This window comes from Lepidochelys kempii, chromosome 5, assembly GCF_965140265.1.
Source record: "Lepidochelys kempii isolate rLepKem1 chromosome 5, rLepKem1.hap2, whole genome shotgun sequence".
Lineage (NCBI taxonomy): Eukaryota > Metazoa > Chordata > Testudines > Cheloniidae > Lepidochelys > Lepidochelys kempii.
Genome location: NC_133260.1, coordinates 104894111 through 104914283, shown reverse-complemented (window position 1 = coordinate 104914283; position 20173 = coordinate 104894111). Strand labels below are relative to the sequence as shown.

At 44.3% G+C, this 20173-nt stretch overlaps 1 protein-coding gene across 26 annotated transcripts in view; it reads right to left on the bottom strand.

The window, feature by feature from the left end:
- Nucleotides 1-20173, bottom strand: part of KDM4C (lysine demethylase 4C) — a 440364-nt gene that overhangs the window by 248834 nt on the left and 171357 nt on the right. Inside the window, exons 10-11 of one of the 26 annotated variants that reach the window (XR_012159110.1) lie at nt 5875-5977; nt 4970-5406 (exon numbers count right to left, since the gene is read on the bottom strand). The exons of the other annotated variants lie outside the window; for them this stretch is intronic. The gene's annotated coding sequence lies outside the window, so the exon portion shown is untranslated. Of the gene's footprint in view, nt 1-4969; nt 5407-5874; nt 5978-20173 lie in introns of those variants that run through there. 26 annotated transcript variants of the gene reach the window in all.

Sequence of the window (20173 nt, the reverse complement as noted above, 5' to 3'; positions counted from 1 at the left end):
AATTATGATCATTTTGTTCTAACACACAAAGCTCTAGTCTAACTGTTTTACAGAAAAAACAAAAAAGCAGTAAAAGGTTTATTCCCAAATTCAGTCTTGTGCTCCTCAAGCTGTCAGAGTCTGGGAATTGCTACAGAAATTACAATTAGCTACAGCAAAGCCTGTGCAGGGAGTATATAGAATGTTCTCTGGAGACTCCTATCAGATATTTAGCTACAAAGTTACAATAAGTGGCTCCAAAGGGAGCATCATCCAAGTTCTCTTTGCAAAGAGTTCCCTGAAATGCTTTCAAGCGAGGGAGTCTAAATGGAAGACAAATTATTGTAGATCCTTAGGACTTATCAAGATTATGTTGTGTTTCACAGGAGAAAATTAAATTATTGACAAATGTCTAATATAATGAGTGCTTCTTTAGGTGGTGATAAGAAAACATAGGTAAAAAGTAAGGTACAATCACACTGTAGAAACTCAGCATGGATTGTGGTGAGGATGTGCTTTGTTTTTAAACAGACCAGAGGAATCTATAAGTCTTACCTGAAGCACATTTTTTATTTTCACTAGTTCTGCTTCTGGGTAATTCCAATTATTAATGTCCATTGCTTTTTCATATCAAAGCTCACATGCTGATGCAAGACTATTCTTATATATGGGGGCTGAACAATCTAATCCAGGAAATAAACATGTACAGTAAGTGCACAAACACTTTAAGATATGCTGTATTCTAAACTATGGAACAGTTTTAAGCTTTCAAACATAACCAGAAACAATGGGCCTGATTCTTCTCTCACATACTTTAGTGTAAGTCAGGAGTAACTACTCTGACTTCAGTGAAGTTGCACTAATGTAGCTCCTGACTTTGTATGCGACTTCCTAATGAACATGAGAAGAGAATCAGGCTTTCTCTGATCTGTTTAAAAAACAAAGAAAACCCTGCCTCATTCAGTGCCCAGGCCTATTTGGTCCACATGTACATGACTGATCCCCAAAGGGGATCCATCTAGTAAATCAAAAGGGCCTCTCCCTCTACTGGTGGAAAGTACCAGAAAAAAAAAATCACAGGGATCAACTAATTCCAGGGGACAACAAATGGGAGTGAGGATCATAGGTTTAAAATCAGGGTTCCAGAAAGGGACACTGAACAAAGGACCCCAGAAAGTGCACACTGTTCCTCAAAAGAACCCAGGGAGCTAGTGCACACCATTCAGAAGAACTCCACCTGGAGACATGACCAGACAAATGTGCAAAAATGGGCCCCACAGTCACAAGGACCTCCCACCCCCTCCAGTCCTCTTCTCCTGGACTGATACATGGCCAGCTTGGCCAATGCCAGAAGGAGGTTGACGAGGAGGTCTCATGACTTTGTGGGGCCACAGATGGAATGTGCATGAGTGAGGAGGTGCAAGGAAAAATACAGACAAAACCTGAATAAGAGGTTCTGGAAGAGCCGGAAAAGGTGCTGCAACCTGATGCACTCTACACAGATGTGTGCCAGGGTCTCCCTCTGGTCGCAGATGGGACAGGTCTCAGGAGAGTTTGTGAATTGTGCCAGGTACATGCCTGTGCTCATGGTTCCACAGAGAAGACTCCAACAAACATCCCTGGTGGCCTGTGGAACCAGAGTGGAGTACAGACTGGCCTACAGGTCTCCTCGCCCTCTGACACTGGCAGCAAGTCCCACCACTTCATGTTGGAAGTTGTGTACCTATTGTAGGTTGGGGGGGGGAATGGTGGGCCTACACCCACCCATAGCTAAAGGCCCTCCCCCTTAGGCAGGGGGAGGCGCCCATTGACCCAGGCCACCAGTAACTACTGGAGACAACAAATGAAAAAAATACAGGGATGGGAGTGAAGGTCATAGGGCAAGAATCAGAGAACCAGAAGGAAACACCAAACATAGAACCCCTGAAAGCATTCAGTGCTCCTCAAAGGTATCTAACAAGTCAGTGGGACTGCCCAGAGGACCTCTGCCTGGAGACATGATCTGAGAAGGGATTAGAAAAAGGCCCCACAGTGACAGACTACCCCACCCCCCAACTAGCTTCCTTCTCCTGGTATCTTCCGTAGGGCCCCAAGCAGCTGAAGGGTGCCCCCTATTTGCTTTGTATTATAAGAACTTGCCTGTTTTAGAATTGTGGTGGGAGTGGGCCCAAAAATATTCCTGCTTAGGGCTCCCAATGGGCTAGCACCGGCTCTGCCTGGTATGATGCATGGCCAACTTGGCCAGTGCCAGGAGGAGGAAGTTGATGAGGAGGTCTCGTGACTTTGTGGGGTCATGGGTGGGGTGTACATAAATCAGGAAGTGTGGGGAAAAGTGCAGCCAGAATCTCAGTAAGAGATTCTGGAGGAGCCAGAAGAGGGGCTGCAACCTGATGCACTTTACGTAGACGTGTGCCAGGGTCTCCCTCTCACCGCAGAAAAAACAGGTCTCCTCGGGGGAGTTTATGAACTACTCCAGGTACACAACTGTGCTCTTGGCTCCATGGAGGAGCCTCCAACAAATATGCCTGGTGGGCCCCGGAACCAGAGTGGAGTATAGACTGCGGCTCCTTGCCCTCCACCAGTGGCAGCAGGTCCCGCCACTTGCTGTTGAAAGGTGTGTAGTGAATGAGGCAGGAAACCATGAGGATGGCCTCATGGTTTAGGAAGTTGAATGCTGCCTCTTCCAGAGTTCCTATTTATTGCTGAGCAAGTCAATAAAACCAAAGTTTTCACAGGTGGCCGCTAACTGTATGTTCCTCGATTTCTGAGTGCTCATCATGAGACATCTGAGGCCAGATTTGCAGAAGAGCTGAGCACTTACAACTGCAACGGAATACAACTGGAGCTGTGCTTGGAACATGAAAGTGCTACAGATTGCTAAGTAGCCTTAAATATCAGGCCCTAAGTGTCTCCAATTGGGCACCCAAAATTAGTAGACACCTTTGGCGATAATCTCGTTATGCCTCACTTCCCCAGCTGTAAAATGGAGATAATGCCCCTTCCCTCCCCCATTTCACAGGGGTGTTGTGAAAATAGATTAATTAATGTTTGTGAAGCATCCAGATGTTCTGGTGAGATCACCACAAAAACAGCCAGGATGAAATTAATATATTTTTACTCGCTGCAGGGTTTGGATAGTGTACAATACGGTTGGTAGCCATATATTAAATGAGGAGACTAAAAAGAACTATTGAACATCTGTGCATTTACTGAGTGAGTCTGGATCCTGTGGAAAAAACAATATGTGATCCTGTAATTAAAGATAGTATCATAATGCACGTGCACAAAGGGGCCAGATCAGGTTGCACAGGCAACCTTAATTCTAACGTTTCCTAAACTTTGAGAGCTCGAATTTGCAACCTATATAATTTTAGTCTCCCTAATATGAAGCCAATTTATCTAAATCACAAAAAATATGGAGAATCATTTAATTGATATGCAGACTAGTCAAACTACATGGATTGTTTCAAAATTCAAGATGAACATTATACAAGCACCTTTCTGTGAAATACTCTGCACACAGACATTTGACTTGTTTTTCTCAGTATATGTTCTTGTGACAAGTCTTTTTCATTCCAACAACTAAAATGGAAATTCAAATTAGTTTTCTAATCTTAGTTCAAAGCATTTCCATAAACAGGTACAATCACTAATGTCTTACAACTGCTACACTGAGCTTCTTGTGTGGAAGGAAACACTTCCAAATATGGTATATAAGCTGGAGACATTTTTGAATAAGTGAACTGGAAGCACTGATTCTGGAAAAATAAAACAATCTTAATCTTTTTTCATGTAATTAGCTCTTTTCTACCATCTGTGATCAGCACGCTGATCATAGGTATAGCTGCCACTGATTGAAAACAGCTACAGCCTTAACACTGTGTAGTACACAAAACTAAAATGTATGGAGAAACAGGTTTCTACTTTGATTTCATATTATCCTAATTATATTATGCTGCAAAAGGAACCAAATCTACTGGCACAAAAAACTCCTGAACTCTGGGCCTAGCAAACTCAAAGGTTCACCCACATGTGAGAAATATCTAACCTCCAGGTAGGGGGATGCCCAGCACAGTTCTCTTCTATCCTATGTGCCCCTGCCTCCCTACTCACTGGCATTCTCAACACAGCTTTTTTTGCTGCTGGCAGGCTGCAAAAATGTCCTGAGGAACACAAATTAGAGGAGGGAAATGGCAATTTTTATCTGTTTGTATATCTATCGAATCTGAATGGAATTCTATAGGATAAAGAAAAGGAAGTTCAACAGCTCAAAGGCACTCTCCAGTCAGAATATCAACAGCCTGCTGCAAACGATGGGCGTAAGAGAGCTTCTCAGAATAGGCTGCAAGAATCTTTCATAATGGGAAGTATTAAACAGCTTAATAATGGGGGAACTGGTAGTGACATTTGTTCCCATATAAAACACACATACTGTGATTTGTTTTAATTTATGCATGTTCAGATATGTACTAAAGCCGCAAATGATAACGATCATGCTAAGTAACCTTTAACTCTCCATTTACTAGTCAATTTAGGACTACAGTCATAGCTGACGAATAATTTTTTGGGCAAAAATTGACGCCCAGTGTAGTTTTAGTAGCATATTACTTCTTTAAAAAAATACTGGAAGAACTGAACAGTTAAAGGCCATTTTTACTGTCAAACAAAACACTTCAGCTACTCACCTGTGTGGATCAGAAACTACAGAAGATACAAGACTTGTAAACTTGTCCGGTCTGACCTACATCTTAAAATTTACAAAATTTACAATTGTACCACATTCTGGTCATGTGAATAAAGATACCTTTAACAGACATTGCTAGTGTAAATGTGTTTTCAGTGTCAATTTAATTTTTAAGATGATGAATAACTATTCCATTCCCAAATAACATTGTTCATTATAGTATAATATTGTTCAGCAAGTGAGATGTGTAAAGTTTAAAAGCTACTGTGTGCCCTACCCAATCTGAAGGATGAATTCACTTTGGCCCAGGGTTTTTAAAGGTATTAGGTGCCTAAAGATGCAGATAAACGCCCAGTGGAGTTTTCAAAATCACCTGGGCATCTAACTCCGAATGAATTAGTTAAAATGGGAGTTACATAGGTGCTTTTGAAAATCCAAGTAGCCAGTTAACTCCCACTGAAACTAATCCATTGGGAGTTAGGTACCTCAGCACTTTTGAAAATTCTATGAGGTGTCTATCTGTAACTTTACGAACCTAAATACCTTTACATATCTGTGCCCCTGTCCCTTCACTACCACTGGTCCAAAGTGGACACCATCATACTGCCAGTTAATGACACTTTCCCTACTATGAGCGATGGAACATTTTATTTGAATGGCAAAGGCCACAGCTATGTGAAAGATAATTCTCGATTACCATATGAGAGCTTTGTATGAAGTAAACACTGGCTTCCCCAAGGCACCTAAGGGAAACATGATGATAATTTTAAAAAATATTACCAAGAAATTTCTAAATATCACAAGCAAGATGATTTCCTCCTATAGAATAGGCCATCAAGCATCAGGGATTCTTTTTTTTTCCACTCTCTATTACTGAAGATAACAATGAGAATTCTTTAAAAATGCAGAGTATCTTTAGCACTGCTATATTTTTGTATAAATTAATCTCCACAAAAAGTAATTCAAGTCCTATATTCAATCCTACCAGTAAGCCATTACAACACAAAGGAGACTATTTCCGTGCAATTAAAAATCAAAAGGTCCAGTATTCTGAACTTTCTGATTGATGTACCCTTATCCTTTCTGCAAAATACTGGATTTTTAATGTTAAAGAGATGTATACTCTGCCTGGCATTCTGCCCTTTCAACACATGAAATGTGATAAGAAGATTTTGGCTGTACTATAGTCAGACTCCGATAATTTTTCTTACCTGAAATTTTGTTTTCTCAGGCTTCTCCAGCCACCAATTCAAAGGGCTACTTGAGGGCTATTCCTGGAATTCAGGCATGAAGTTGTGATGATTTACAGCACTTCTGGTTATAAATAAAAAATAAAGAGTTGCCTTCATCCGTTGCTAGGGGCTGGAGAAGCAAGCATCAAATAGCCTCTGGATTTCAACATAACAGTGAAGTCATGCAAATAACAATACTGCAATCACAGATTCATAGAATGTCAGGGTTGGAAGGGACCTCAGGAGGTCATCTAGTCCAACCCCCTGCTCAAAGCAGGACCAATACCCAACTAAATCATCCCAGCCAGGGCTTTGTCAAGCCTGACCTTAAAAACTTCTAAGGAAGGAGATTCCACCACCTCCCTAGGTAACGCATTCCAGTGTTTCGCCACCCGCCTAGTGAAAAAGTTTTTTCTGATATCCAACCTAAACCTCCCCCACTGCAACTTAAGACCCTTACTCCTCGTTCTGTCATCTGCTACCACTGAAAACAGTCTAGATCCATCCTCTTTGGAACCCCCTTTCAGGAAGTTGAAAGCAGCTATCAAATCCCCCCTTCTTTCTTCTCTTCTGCAGACTAAACAATCCCATTTCCCTCAGCCTCTCCTTGTTAGTCATGTGTTCCAGTCTCCTAATCATTTTTGTTGCCCTCCGCTGGACGTTTTCCAATTTTTCCACATCCTTCATGTAGTGTGGGGCCCAAAACTGGACACAGTACTCCAGATGAGGCCTCACCAATGTCAAATAGAGGGGAACGATCATGTCCCTCGATCTGCTGGCAATGCCCCTACTTATACAGCCCAAAATACTATTGGCCTTCTTGGCAACAAGGCCACGCTGTTGACTCATAGCCAGCTTCTCATCCACTGTCACCCCTAGGTCCTTTTCTGCAGAACTGCTGCTGAGCCATTCGGTCCTTATTCTGTAGCAGTGCATGGGATTCTTCCATCCTAAGTGCAGGACTCTGCACTTGTCCTTGTTGAACCTCATCAGATTTCTTTTGCCCGAATCCTCCAATTTGTCTAGGTCCCTCTGTATCCTATCCCTACCCTCCAGTGTATCTACCTCTCCTCCCAGTTTAGTGTCATCTGCATACTTGCTGAGGGTGCAGTCCACGCCATCCTCCAGATCATTAATGAAGATATTGAACAAAACTGACCCCACGACTGACCCTTGGGGCACTCCACTTGATACCAGCTGCCAACTAGACATGGAGTCATCGATCACTACCCATTGAGCCCGACAATCTAGCCAGCTTTCTATCCACCTTATAGTCCATTCATCCAGCCCATACTTCTTTAACTTGCTGACAAGAATACTGTGGGAGACCGTGTCAAAAGCTTTGCTAAAGTCAAGGAACAACACATCCACTGCTTTCCCCTCATCCACAGAGCCAGTTATCGCGTCATAGAAGGCAATTAGATTAATCAGGCATGACTTGCCCTTGGTGAATCCATTCTGACTGTTCCTGATTGTTTTCCTCTCCTCTAAGTGCTTCAGGATTGATTCCTTGAGGACCTGCTCCATGATTTTTCCAGGGACTGAGGTGAGGCTGACTGGCCTGTAGTTCCCAGGATCCTCCTTCTTACCTTTTTTAAAGATGGGCACTACATTCGCCTTTTCCAGTCGTCCGGGACCTCCCCCAATCGCCATGCGTTTTCAAAGATAATGGGCAATGGCTCCGCAATCACATCCGCCAACTTGTTTAGCCCTCTCGGATGCAGCGCATCCGGCCCCATGGACTTCTGGTCATCCAGCTTTTCTAAATAGTCCCAAACCACTTTTTTCTCCACAGAGGGCTGGTCACCTCCTCCCTTTGCTGTGCTACCCAGTGCAGTAGTCTGGGAGCGGACCTTGTTCGTGAAGACAGAGGCAAAAAACGCATTGAATACATTAGCTTTTTCCACATCCTCTGTCACTAGGCTGCCTCCCTCTTTCAGTAAGAGACCCACACTTTCCTTGACTTTCTTCTTGTTGCTAACATAGCTGGAGAAACCCTTCTTGTTACTCTTAACATCTCTTGCTAGCTGCAACTCCAGGTGTGATTTGGCAGTCCTGATTTCACTCCTGCATGCCCGAGCAATATTTTTATACTCTTCCCTGGTCATTTGTCCAATCTTCCACTTCTTGTAAGCTTCTTTTTTATGTTTAAGATCAACAAGGATTTCACTGTTAAGCCAAGCTGGTCGCCTGCCATATTTACTATTCTTTCTACACATCAGGATGGTTTGTCCCTGTAACCTCAATAAGGATTCTTTAAAATACAGCCAGCTCTCCTGGACTCCTTTCCCCCTCATGTTATTCTCCCAGGGGATCCTGCCCATCAGCTCCCTGAGGTTGTCAAAGTCTGCTTTTCTGAAGTCCAGGGTCCGTATTCTGCTGCTCTCCTTTCTTCCTTGTGTCAGAATCCTGAACTCGACCATTTCATACTCACTGCCTCCCAGGTTCCCATCCACTTTTGCTTCCCCTACTAATTCTTCCTGGTTTGTGAGCAGCAGGTCAAGAAGAGCTCTGCCCCTAGTTGGTTCCTCCAGCACTTGCACCAGGAAATTGTCCCCTACACTTTCCAAAAACTTCCTGGATTGTCTGTGTACCACTGTATTCCTCTCCCAGCAGATATCAGGGTGACTGAAGTCTCCCATGAGAACCAATGTTAAAAGTGAAATGTGATGCTCTCTTTCTAGTGTGACACTTACATCTTTAAAATACAAATCAACTGTTTTAAGTTTTTGCCTTTACAATAACGATGACAAAGAGCCACACAGGTATGTCTACATACGAGAGCATCTCACCATTCCATCAGCAGGTGTGGCTCTTGCCTCAGCCTTTCTTCCTTGCTAATGTGTTTAATTCAGTTCAGCACTCTAACAAACCAACAGAAAGTCCTCCTCTTCCACAGTAAAGAAAAATCCAGTGGAACAAAACATCCACAAACCCTATCCTTCACCCTCCTTTGGCCATGGCTCTGTGACCATCTCCCCTTGGTTACATGTGTTTAACAATTCCTTCCCCTTGACTGCAGATGTGTAACCGTATCACCTTTATATGGTGCCACAGGGCCATGGACAGCTCATGCCTTCTCTTCACCATGGGCTCCATCCTAGAAACCTTGTGAAGAGAAGCAGCTGTTCACTCCAAACTCAGTTATGCAGTGCTTTGTTTCTACCGCTCCCCGACCCCCACCCCGCCTCCCGGCTCACTTCTATTTGCTAGCCTCTTAGGCCTCCTTCCCATCCCATCCCATCCCTCAGGCTTCTACAATACAGGCCTTCTAAGCAATTCACCCAGCTCCCCCTCCAAGAACAGCACTAATGACCACATCCAGAACTCAGTCACTGGAGGCCTCCCGCACAAACTGCTACTTTCCTGAGGTCTCTCTCAACACTAAGCAGCATGTTTTACACCCCCTTTCCCACCATGCTTTATTACAAGCCTATAGTTCTCCAGTCTCTCCTGGAACAACACTTAGTATTCCTCTGTCTTGAGCTGGAAGGTCCAACAGGAGCATGCTGGACCTGTGCTGGCCTGCGCACCCTGCTACACCATGCAGTCTTCCTTCGGAAAAGAATGATAAACTGAAGCTATTCTATGTGGCTTATAGCACATGTATATTAGCAGAATTATACATGTAATAGCGCATGCTACATGTGACTGAAAATGAATGTGGTTCAATTACGTTTTCATTCTAATTATTGCAAATCTCATTTTGGTAAAACACAGTTCATAATACAGTGATAATTAAATGTGTAGCAAACTTTTCTCCCTCTTTATGAGCTCTCGTAAAGAAGCCCCTCAAATGCTGCCTGGATGTTTCCTTAAATTTGTGGAACTCAATTCCCTCTTAAGTAAGGAGTCCACGCAAAATGACTCTAAATAATTATTAGGCTCCATTCTAAATATTAAACATTTGAAATTGTGAAAACTAACAGTGTGCATGAAACAGAAAAACAGGCATTTTGTTACTTTGTGGTTAGAAATAAGAATTTTGAAAGGTTTTCTTCTGACAAGCCCAAAACCAGACGCATGATTGAAAGACCAAAAAACAGAAATGAACAGGGAGAAGGGAGAAAGGAGAACAGACCACCAGAACAACATGTAAGTGCTTCTGCTGTTCTTGGAGACATAATTTGTTTCCTTACAATCTAAAAGCAGTCATGGAGAAAGCAAAAGAGCAAGACTTCAGATTTTGACTAGGCAATGAAGTTAAGCGAGCTGAGGAAAAAGAAACAGTGCAAAAAACACAATGAAAAGGAAAAGCATAAGAGATACATTCTATCCAAAGCCAGTCTCACTGGTGTTATTCAAACAAACTCTGCAGATTGTATTAACATCTGTTTAATCTGAGTGATACAGCCAAAAAAAAAAAAAGAAAAGAAAAAACAAATCAAGGCTATATCTCCCCCATACTGGCTCATGCCATTCATCTGTACAATTGATGCTGCTGCTTTTCCTGCCCTTTTTTTCTCTTCCCTCTCTCTCCTTTCTATCTTTACTATGTTCCCCCTTTTGGTCTCATATTCTCCCTCTCTCTCACCCCCTTTTGCTCTTAGAAAAGGGGATGAGGCAAGCCATATCCCCCTACTCCTCCTACCCCAAATAACAGCCTGCAGACCTGGCTGAACACACAAAAGGGAAAGCAAGTTGCACAATCATAAAGGAGTATAGCAGTTTGATTGCAGCTTCTGCATGGCCAGCAAGTCTGACAGGTATTCAGACTCCCTGAGGCAAAACACATCCCTCTATTTCCCTGGGGCTGTGACTAAAAGCCACAACTGAATCCTAGCTTATTTAACATCTGTAATCAAGAAAAGGGGGGTCTGTTTTTATTAAACTCCCCCCTTAGGTATAGGTCAGGAGTTTATGACTAGAACAGATAACGGATATGAGTTGTGACAAGGGCATGAATGAGGTCCAGGCTCAGCATATCATCTAAAGGTAGCTCAAGTTCACTTTAACCCACAGTACACATTTCAGCCTTAAGTGAATTTTGTGCTCATGAAAGGAACTAGGCTGACAACATTCCAGACCTCTCTTTATAGAATAGGAACAAGAGAGCCAGAGGAAGTGTAAGGTTTCCTATCCCATCTGGCTATAAGCAACAATCCTCTTCTGGGGAGGAACACTTGTACACAGGAGAGTACCAGCCCCCAAGTCCATATTACTCCTTGGCCTCTTTAGGTCTACACTACAGCTGGGAGCATGCTTCCCAACTGGGCTAGCTGTGCTCATGTTAAACTAAAAAGAGCATTGCGGTTGGGTATAGCATGTACAGGAGTTTGGGCTAGCTGCCTATGTACCCAGTGGTCTGGGCAAATTTATACTCAGACAGCTAGTGCGAGCTGCTGCCACACTACCCCAGCTACACTGATATTTTTAGCACACTAGCTCATGCAGAGCTAGTACAGGTCTGTCTACCCGAACTGTAATCCACATTCCCAGATGCACAGTAGACCTAACCTTTGACACTGCCAACAAAGGCACCTATTGGAATGATGGTTTTATGGTGTCAACACCCGTGTATTAAAAATGTGATTGAGACCAAACTCACTTCACATAAATCAGCCATCAGAATTCAATAACTACAGTATTCTCTCTTAGTATTTGGAGTGTATTTCAACTAATGAGGTAGAGAAAAAAAAGACTCCTTATTCCATTACCAGTGCTTGGACAATAATTTTATAATTGCTTGCTTTGTAGAAGAGAAAAAAACACATTTCATTGCTTCAGAGGAAGGGTCAATTACTTTTCACTTGTTTCCCACCCACTTTTTAATATGAGCTCCCACTAACAGTAACAGGTGAGGATCCTGAGATACATAGGATTTAGAGCTTTCCCTAGTGGTATCTGTAGAGCTGGCCAAACGTGCACCCCGGTGTCCTCTATACTCTGAGTCAACTCATCCTTTGGTTCCTTTGTACTGGACTCAGATGAAAGACTATGATGTGTTGGGAAGGTAGGTGGGGCATATCATGGATACATGCAACACATCTCGAAGAACAACCATTTTTTCTTCTTCAAGTGATTGCATATGTCCATTGCGCTAGGTGACTCCCAAGCAGTTTCCAAAAGAGGCAGGTCTAAGGATATGTCTACACTATGAAATTAGGTCAATTTTATAGAAGTCGATTTTTAGAAATCGATTTTATAGTTGATTGCGTATATCCACACTAAACTCATTAAGTCGGCAGAGTGCGTCCTCACTACCGTTGCTAGCATCGACTTACGGAGCAGTGCAGTGTGGGTAGCTATCCCATAGTTCCCGCAGTCTCTGCCGCCCATTAAAATTCTGGGTTAAGCTCCCAATGCCTGATGGGGCAAAAACATTGTCGCAGGTGGTTTTGGGTACATGTCGTCAATCGCCCCTCCCTCCGTGAAAGCAATGGCAGACAATCATTTTGTGCCTTTTTTCCCCGCACAGATGCCATACCACAGCAAGTGTGCAGCCCGTGCAGCTCAGCTCACCGACACTGCCGCTGTTGTGTCCTGGGTGCTGTGGGTAGCAGACGGTGCAGTAGGACTGCTAACCGTCATCATACACCACTTCTGCTGCAACTCTGCTCTGCTGCTATTGTCTCAATAGCGAATTTCTCCACGTTGTCTGTCATGGCCTCCTGGGTACGTGCGTTCTTCCTCGGGAAATGTGCACGGTGTTAACTGTCGTACTCCATGGTTTCCGCTGCAACTCTGCTCTCCTGCAGACTCCATACCACGGCAAGCATGGAGCCCGCTCAGACCACCACGGCAGTTATGAGCATTGTAAACACCTCGCGCATTATCCTGCAGTATGTGCAGAACAAGAACTTGCAAAAGCAGGCAAGGAGGCGATGGCAGCGCGGTGACGAGAGTGATGAGGACATGGACACAGACTTCTCTCAAAGCATGGGCCCCGGCAATTTGGACATCCCAGTGGCAATGGGGCAGGCTCATGCCGTGGAACACCGATTCTGGGCTCGGGAAACAAGCACAGACTGGTAGGACCACATAGTGTTGAAGGTCTGAGACGATTCCCAGTGGCTGCGAAACTTTCGTATGCGTAAGGGCACTTTCATGGAACTCTGTGACTTGCTTTCCCCTGCCCTGAAGCACAAGAATACCGAGATGAGAACAGCCCTCACAGTTCACAAGCAAATGGCGATAGCCCTGTGGAAGCTTGCAACGTCAGACAGCTACCGGAAAGTCCAGAATCAATTTGGAGTGGGCAAATCTACTGTGGGGGCTGCTGTGATGCAAGTAGCCAAGCAATCACTGAGCTGCTGCTATCAAGGGTAATGACTCTGGGAAATGTTCAGGTCATAGTGGATGGCTTTGCTGCAATGGGATTCCCTAATTGTGGTGGTGTGATAGATGGAACGCATATCCCTATCTTGGGACCGGACCACCTTGGCAGCGAGTACATAAACCGCAAGGGGTACTTTTCAATGGTGCTGCAAGTACTGGTGGATCACAATGGACATTTCACCGACATCAACGTGGGATGGCCGGGAAAGGTACATGACACTCGCGTCTTCAGGAACTCTGATCCGTTTGAACAGCTGCAGGAAGGGACTTACTTCCCAGACCAGAAAATAACCGTTGGGGATGTTGAAATGCCTATAGTTATCCTTGGGGACCCAGCCTACCCCTTAATGCCGTGGTTCATGAAGCCGTACACAGGCACCCTGGACAGTAGTCAGGAGCTGTTCAACTACAGGCTGAGCAAGTGCAGAATGGTGGTAGAATGTGCATTTGGACATTTAAAAATGCGCTGGCACAGTTTACTGACTCTGTTAGACCTCAGCAAAACCAATATTCCCATCGTTATTGCTGCTTGCTGTATGCTCCACAATATCTGTGAGAGTAAAGGGGAGACATTTATGGCGGGGTGGGAAGTTGAGGCAAATCGCCTAGCCGCTGATTATGCGCAGCCAGACACCAGGGTGATTAGAACAGCACAGCAGGGCACGCTTCGCATCAGGGAAGCTTTGAAAACCAGTTTCATGACTAGCCACGCTACAGTGTGACAATTCTGTTTGTTTCTCCTTGATGAAAACCTGCCCCCTTGGTTCACTCTACTTCCTGTAAGCCAACCACCCTCTCTCCTTCGATCACCGCTTGTAGAGGCTATAAAGTCATTGTTGTTGCAAAATCATGCATTCTTTATTAATTCATCACACAAATAGGGGGATAACTGCCAAGGTAGCCCAGGACGGGTGGGTGAGGAGGGGAGGATGGAAGGACCCTTGGCACAGATGCTAGGCCGAAGGGTGGAACCGTGAACTGGAAGCGAACTGGACATTTCATTTTGAAATGACATTTCAATTTTCACTTTATTTAATTAGTTTAATGCAGGAATCAGCAACCTTTGGCACCCGGCCCACCAGGGTAAGCCCCCTGGCAGGCCGGGCCAGTTTGTTTACTTGCCGCGTCCGCAGGTTCGGCTGATTGCAGCTCCCACTGGCAGCGGTTCGCCGCTCCAGGCCAATGGGGTCCGTGGGAAGCGGCGGCCAGCACATTCCTCAGCCCAAAATGCTTCCGGCAGCCCCCATTGGCCTGGAGCGGCGAACTGCGGTCAGTGGGAGCTGTGATTGGCTGAACTCGCAAAAGCAATTTTACTGCCAAGTTTAAAAAAATATATAAACACAACAAAAAACAGGCTTTTATAAAAGATAAAATTCTTATCTACTTTATAGCAGCAGACAGTTAGTTAATGGACCACAATATATAGTGTTTTTTATAGCAAGACATGTTTTAGATAAAAATTACTGTTTGGAGTGAAATTAATCTTTGATTAAAAAGCAGATCATCAATAAAATGTTTCTGTGACACGGAAGAAATACTTTGGTATTAACAAGATTCCCATATTTAACTGATTTCTGGAAGATTTTCAACATTCTGTTTCGGGGGGTAGGATTATTTTATTTCCTTCTCTCTTACCCAATGATAAATTTTTAAGAGTCACATATGTGGAAGGTTTATGTTCTTGTTTGGTCTTTATTTGTTGTATACAAAATCTGATCTCACTTAAGTACATAATCACAAGGTACCAGTATTTGTCAGCTCGGAAATTCTTATTTCAATAATCTCCTACAAGTTTCTTTTGAATTAAGAAAAGCAAAAGGTAATGAATACAAAATCTGGAACTGAACCTGAATGACTCATATTGGAACCGCAAAAGCAGAATAATAAGATTACTTCATTTGTTTGCTCTTTAAAGAGTCTTTACTGCAGTGACCTTTAATTTATTGCCTACATTCAATTGTCATATTCATATTTTCCCCTCTACGATAACAAGGACTAAGTTTTATAATAAAATTGAATAAACTACCAGGAAATACCACAGAATGGCCTGGCTCCAGGGAGTGTCAAGTTTGGTTCACATTTTTTCTTCTGTAACTGTTCTGAATTTGCAACTGGGAGTTCTTCTTTCTGCTTCTGTACACTATCAAAATAGAGTAAAAGGCTGTCCATTCTCTCCCAAGTACCTGCTTGCTCTGTAAGAGCATAATGATTTGATGTAAAAATGTCAGGGAACCTGGCAAGGTTGAGATTATTTCCATTAAGACAGCAAAAAAAAAACAAAAAAACACAACATCTGACTATAGCCTTAGAGAACATGAACCAAATAACATTTCCTTAACATGCTCTAATAGATTCAGGCACAGAAGACAATTTGAATTGGAAATTAATTCGTTATCAGCTGTCACAAAATGCGGACATTAAAATTAGAAAGTATGACAAACATGATACATCCTTTTTATAAACTTTAGTCTGAAATAATACCAAACTAATATTGATCCAATATTTAAAGTATCTAAAGGTAAAGTTCTCATACAGGGGTCGGCAACCGGCAACACACATGCCAAAGGCGGCACGTGAGCCGATTTTTACGGGCATGCTGCTGCCAGCCAGGGTCCCGGCCACTGCCCCAGCTCAGCCCGCTGCCGGCCTGGGTGAACGGAACCCCGGGCCGGCAGCAGGCTGAGTGGGGCCGGCGGCCGGGACCCTGGCTGGCAGGAGCCGGCAGATGGAACCCCAGACCGGGGTTCTGTCTGGCAGTGCAGTGTATTAAATTTCTCCCCGTAGGAATGTGCTATTTGCGGAGCACCAGGACTGGCAGCCGTAAGTAGTACACTGTAAGTAGCACATTCCTACAGGGAGAAATTTAATACACTGCACTAGGTAGGGAAGCCTGTGCCTCCCCACACAGCTGGCCCACTTCCTGCCCCTCTCATAACCCCTGACCCATCCGATCACACCCCCCACCCCCAACTGTCCCCCTCAGAGCCCTCCACCATCCAACCCCCACCCGCTCCTTGTCCCTGACCACCCCCTCCCAGGACCCCCTCCCCCCTGACTGCCCCCCTCAGAACCCTCCACCATCCAACCCCCCCCCCACTCCTTGTCTCCTGACCGCCCCCTCCTGGGACCCCACCCCCCCGTCCAAGCCCCCCTGCTCCCTATCCCCTGACTGCCCTGACCCCTATCCACACCCCCAACCCCTGACAGGCCCCCTGGGACTCCCACACCTATCCAATGACCCCTGTTCCCCGTCCCCCTACCATGCCCCTCAGAGCATCAGGACAGGCAGCGGTAAGTAGTACACCGTAAGTAGCACATTCCTATGGGGAGCAATTTTATACACTACACCCAGCCCCGCTCAGCCCACTGACGGTCTGGAATTCTCAAAATAAGTTCTCTCACCCCTTATCAAAAATTACACTACAATTAGCTTAAAAACTTGAAAACTTAAAAACTTTGTTTGTATATTACAGTAATAGTTAAAAAAATGTATAATGTTAATAAATACATAGGTGTGATGAAACAAAGTAGTTGTACTTATATGCTTGTGCTTAATTTGTGTTTTCGATGATTTACCTTCGAAAAAAATCTCGCATGTCTCGTACCCCCAGAAAGGGCATCTCGGACCCCCAGGGGTGCGTACACCCCAGGTTAAGAACCACTACACTAAACTGATAAGATCTGCATTTTAATTTAATTTTAAATGAAGCTTCTTAAACATTTTAAAAACCTTGTTTACTTTACATACAACAATAGTTTAGTTACATAATATAGAGAGAGACCTTCTAAAAACATTTAAATGTATTATTGGCACACGAAACCTTAAATTAGAGTGAATCAGTGAAGACTCGGCACACCACTTCTCAAAGACTGCCGACCCCTGTTCTAATAGAATCCCTTTTTTAAATGTCTGCTATACAATTTGATACATTCATAATTGAAGTGTGGGTTCATTTTGCACCTCTGATTCCCATCGCCAATATTTTGTCAGTGACAGACAAATCATAAGAAATCTTAGAATCATAGAATATCAGGGTTGGAAGGGACCTCAGGAGGTCATCTAGTCCAACCCCCTGCTCAGAGCAGGACCAATCCCCAATTAAATCATCCCAGCCAGGGCTTTGTCAAGCCTGACCTTAAAAACTTCTAAGGAAGGAGATTCCACCACCTCCCTAGGCAACGCATTCCAGTGTTTCACCACCCGCCTAGTGAAAAAGTTTTTCCTAATATCCAACCTAAACCTTCCCCACTGCAACTTGAGACCATTACTCCTTGTCCTGTCCTCTTCTACCACTGAGAATAGTCTAGAACCATCCCTCTCTGGAACCACCTCTCAGGTAGTTGAAAGCAACTATCAAATCCCTCCTCATTCTTCTCTTCTGTAGACTAAACAATCCCAGTTCCCTCAGCCTCTCCTCATAAGTCATGTGTTCCAGACCCCTAATCATTTTTGTTGCCCTTCGCTGGCCTCTTTCCAATTTATCCACATCCTTCTTGTAGTGTGGGGCCCAAAACTGGACACAGTACTCCAGATGAGGCCTCACCAATGTTGAATAGAGGGGAACGATCACGTCCCTCGATCTGCTCGCTATGCCCCTACTTATACATCCCAAAACGCCATTGGCCTTCTTGGCAACAAGGGCACACTGCTGACTCATATCCAGCTTCTCGTCCACTGTCACCCCTAGGTCCTTTTCCGCAGAACTGCTGCCTAGCCATTCGGTCCCTAGTCTGTAGCTGTGCATTGGGTTCTTCCGTCCTAAGTGCAGGACCCTGCACTTATCCTTATTGAACCTCATCGGATTTCTTTTGGCCCAATCCTCCAATTTGTCTAGGTCCCTCTGTATCTTATCCCTGCCCTCCAGCGTATCTACCACTCCTCCCAGTTTAATATCATGCGCAAATTTGCTGAGAGTGCAAGCCACACCATCCTCCAGATCATTTATGAAGATCTTGAACAAAACTGGCCCCCAGGACCGACCCCTGGGGCACTCCACTTGACACCGGCTGCCAACTAGACATGGAGCCATTGATCACTACCCGTTGAGCCCGACAATCTAGCCAACTTTCTACCCACCTTATAGTGCATTCATCCAGCCCATACTTCTTTAACTTGCTGACAAGAATACTGTGGGAGACCGTGTCAAAAGCTTTGCTAAAGTCAAGAAATAATACATCCACTGCTTTCCCTTCATCCACAGAACCAGTAATCTCATCATAGAAGGCGATTAGATTAGTCAGGCATGACCTTCCCTTGGTGAATCCATGCTGACTGTTCCTGATCACTTTCCTCTCATGTAAGTGCTTCAGGATTGATTCTTTGAGGACCTGCTCCATGATTTTTCCGGGGACTGAAGTGAGGCTGACTGGCCTGTAGTTCCCAGGATCCTCCTTCTTCCCTTTTTTAAAGATTGGCACTACATTAGCCTTTTTCCAGTCATCCGGGACTTCCCCCGTTCGCCACGAGTTTTCAAAGATAATGGCCAATGGCTCTGCAATCACAGCCGCCAGTTCCTTTAGCACTCTCGGATGCAACTCGTCCGGCCCCATGGACTTGTGCATGTCCAGCTTTTCTAAATAGTCCCTAACCACCTCTTTCTCCACAGAGGGCTGGCCATCTATTCCCCATGTTGTGATGCCCAGCGCAGCAGTCTGGGAGCTGACCTTGTTCGTGAAGACAGAGGCAAAAGAAGGATTGAGTACATTAGCTTTTTCCACAACCTCTGTCACTAGGTTGCCTCCCTCATTCATTAAGGGTCCCACACTTTCCTTGGCTTTCTTCTTGTTGCCAACATACCTGAAGAAACCCTTCTTGTTACTCTTGAAATCTCTCGCTAGCTGCAGCTCCAGGTGCTATTTGGCCCTCCTGATTTCATTCCTACATGCCCGAGCAATATTTTTATAATCTTCCCTGGTCATATGTCCAACCTTCCACTTCTTGTAAGCTTCTTTTTTATGTTTAAGATCTGCTAGGATTTCACCGTTAAGCCAAGCTGGTCGCCTGCCATATTTACTATTCTTTCGACACATCGGGATGGTTTGTCCCTGTAACCTCAATAAGGATTCTTTGAAATACAGCCAGCTCTCCTGGACTCCTTTCCCCTTCATGTTAGTCCCCCAGGGGATCCTACCCATCCGTTCCCTGAGGGAGTCGAAGTCTGCTTTCCTGAAGTCCAGGGTCCGTATCCTGCTGCTTACCTTTCTTCCCTGTGATCTTCCTTAGAAGATCCTAAGCAATTGTTTTTCACACTGTTCTTTTTACAACAAACCCCATACTTTTCACCCCACACAAAACAGAGATTGCCAGAAACATTCTGAAAGCAGGGGAGAGAGCACCGCTAAGGAGTCTGCACTCATCAGGATTTACAGGCCAAAAATTGCTGAGTAGGATGAACACACAGGTAGCAACCCTCACTACAGCATAAAGACTGAAGAAGTAGCTGCACTGGTTCTCCATGGCCTTGGGGATGCAGGTGAATCCATTAGGCCATATCACTGAAGGTGTTCCCACATGCAAAGCCCATTTAACCGGGCTTTGCACAGGGGGCCACAATTGGTCCCATGTGAGGCATATGTCAGTGTGTAACTTTAATATGCAGTCTGGATTATCCATCTTTATTAATTTCATGTCCATCCACAATATCGAGGAATAGCCTTTCCTTTCTATCAGGTATATGTCAAAGATCCATATACAATATTAATATTAGTAAAGATGGTGGGGGACAGCAGATATGCAACAACGAAGTGTGCAGAGAACTAAACCTAGTTTTAATATTATGATCCTTCCTTTCAGAAACCCTATTCTCAGGGATTTCCTAAAACAATCAGCAATGGGATAGAAAGAAACTACTTTCTTTGCCATCTACAGTTCCATGATAGCAAAAACAAAACAACAAAAAACCATCAGTAATATCCACTGAGACTCTTCTTATAAAAAGAATATATAGTCATCCTGTCTCGTTATTCCATTTGCAATCATTTAAATATTCACTCTTTGTAT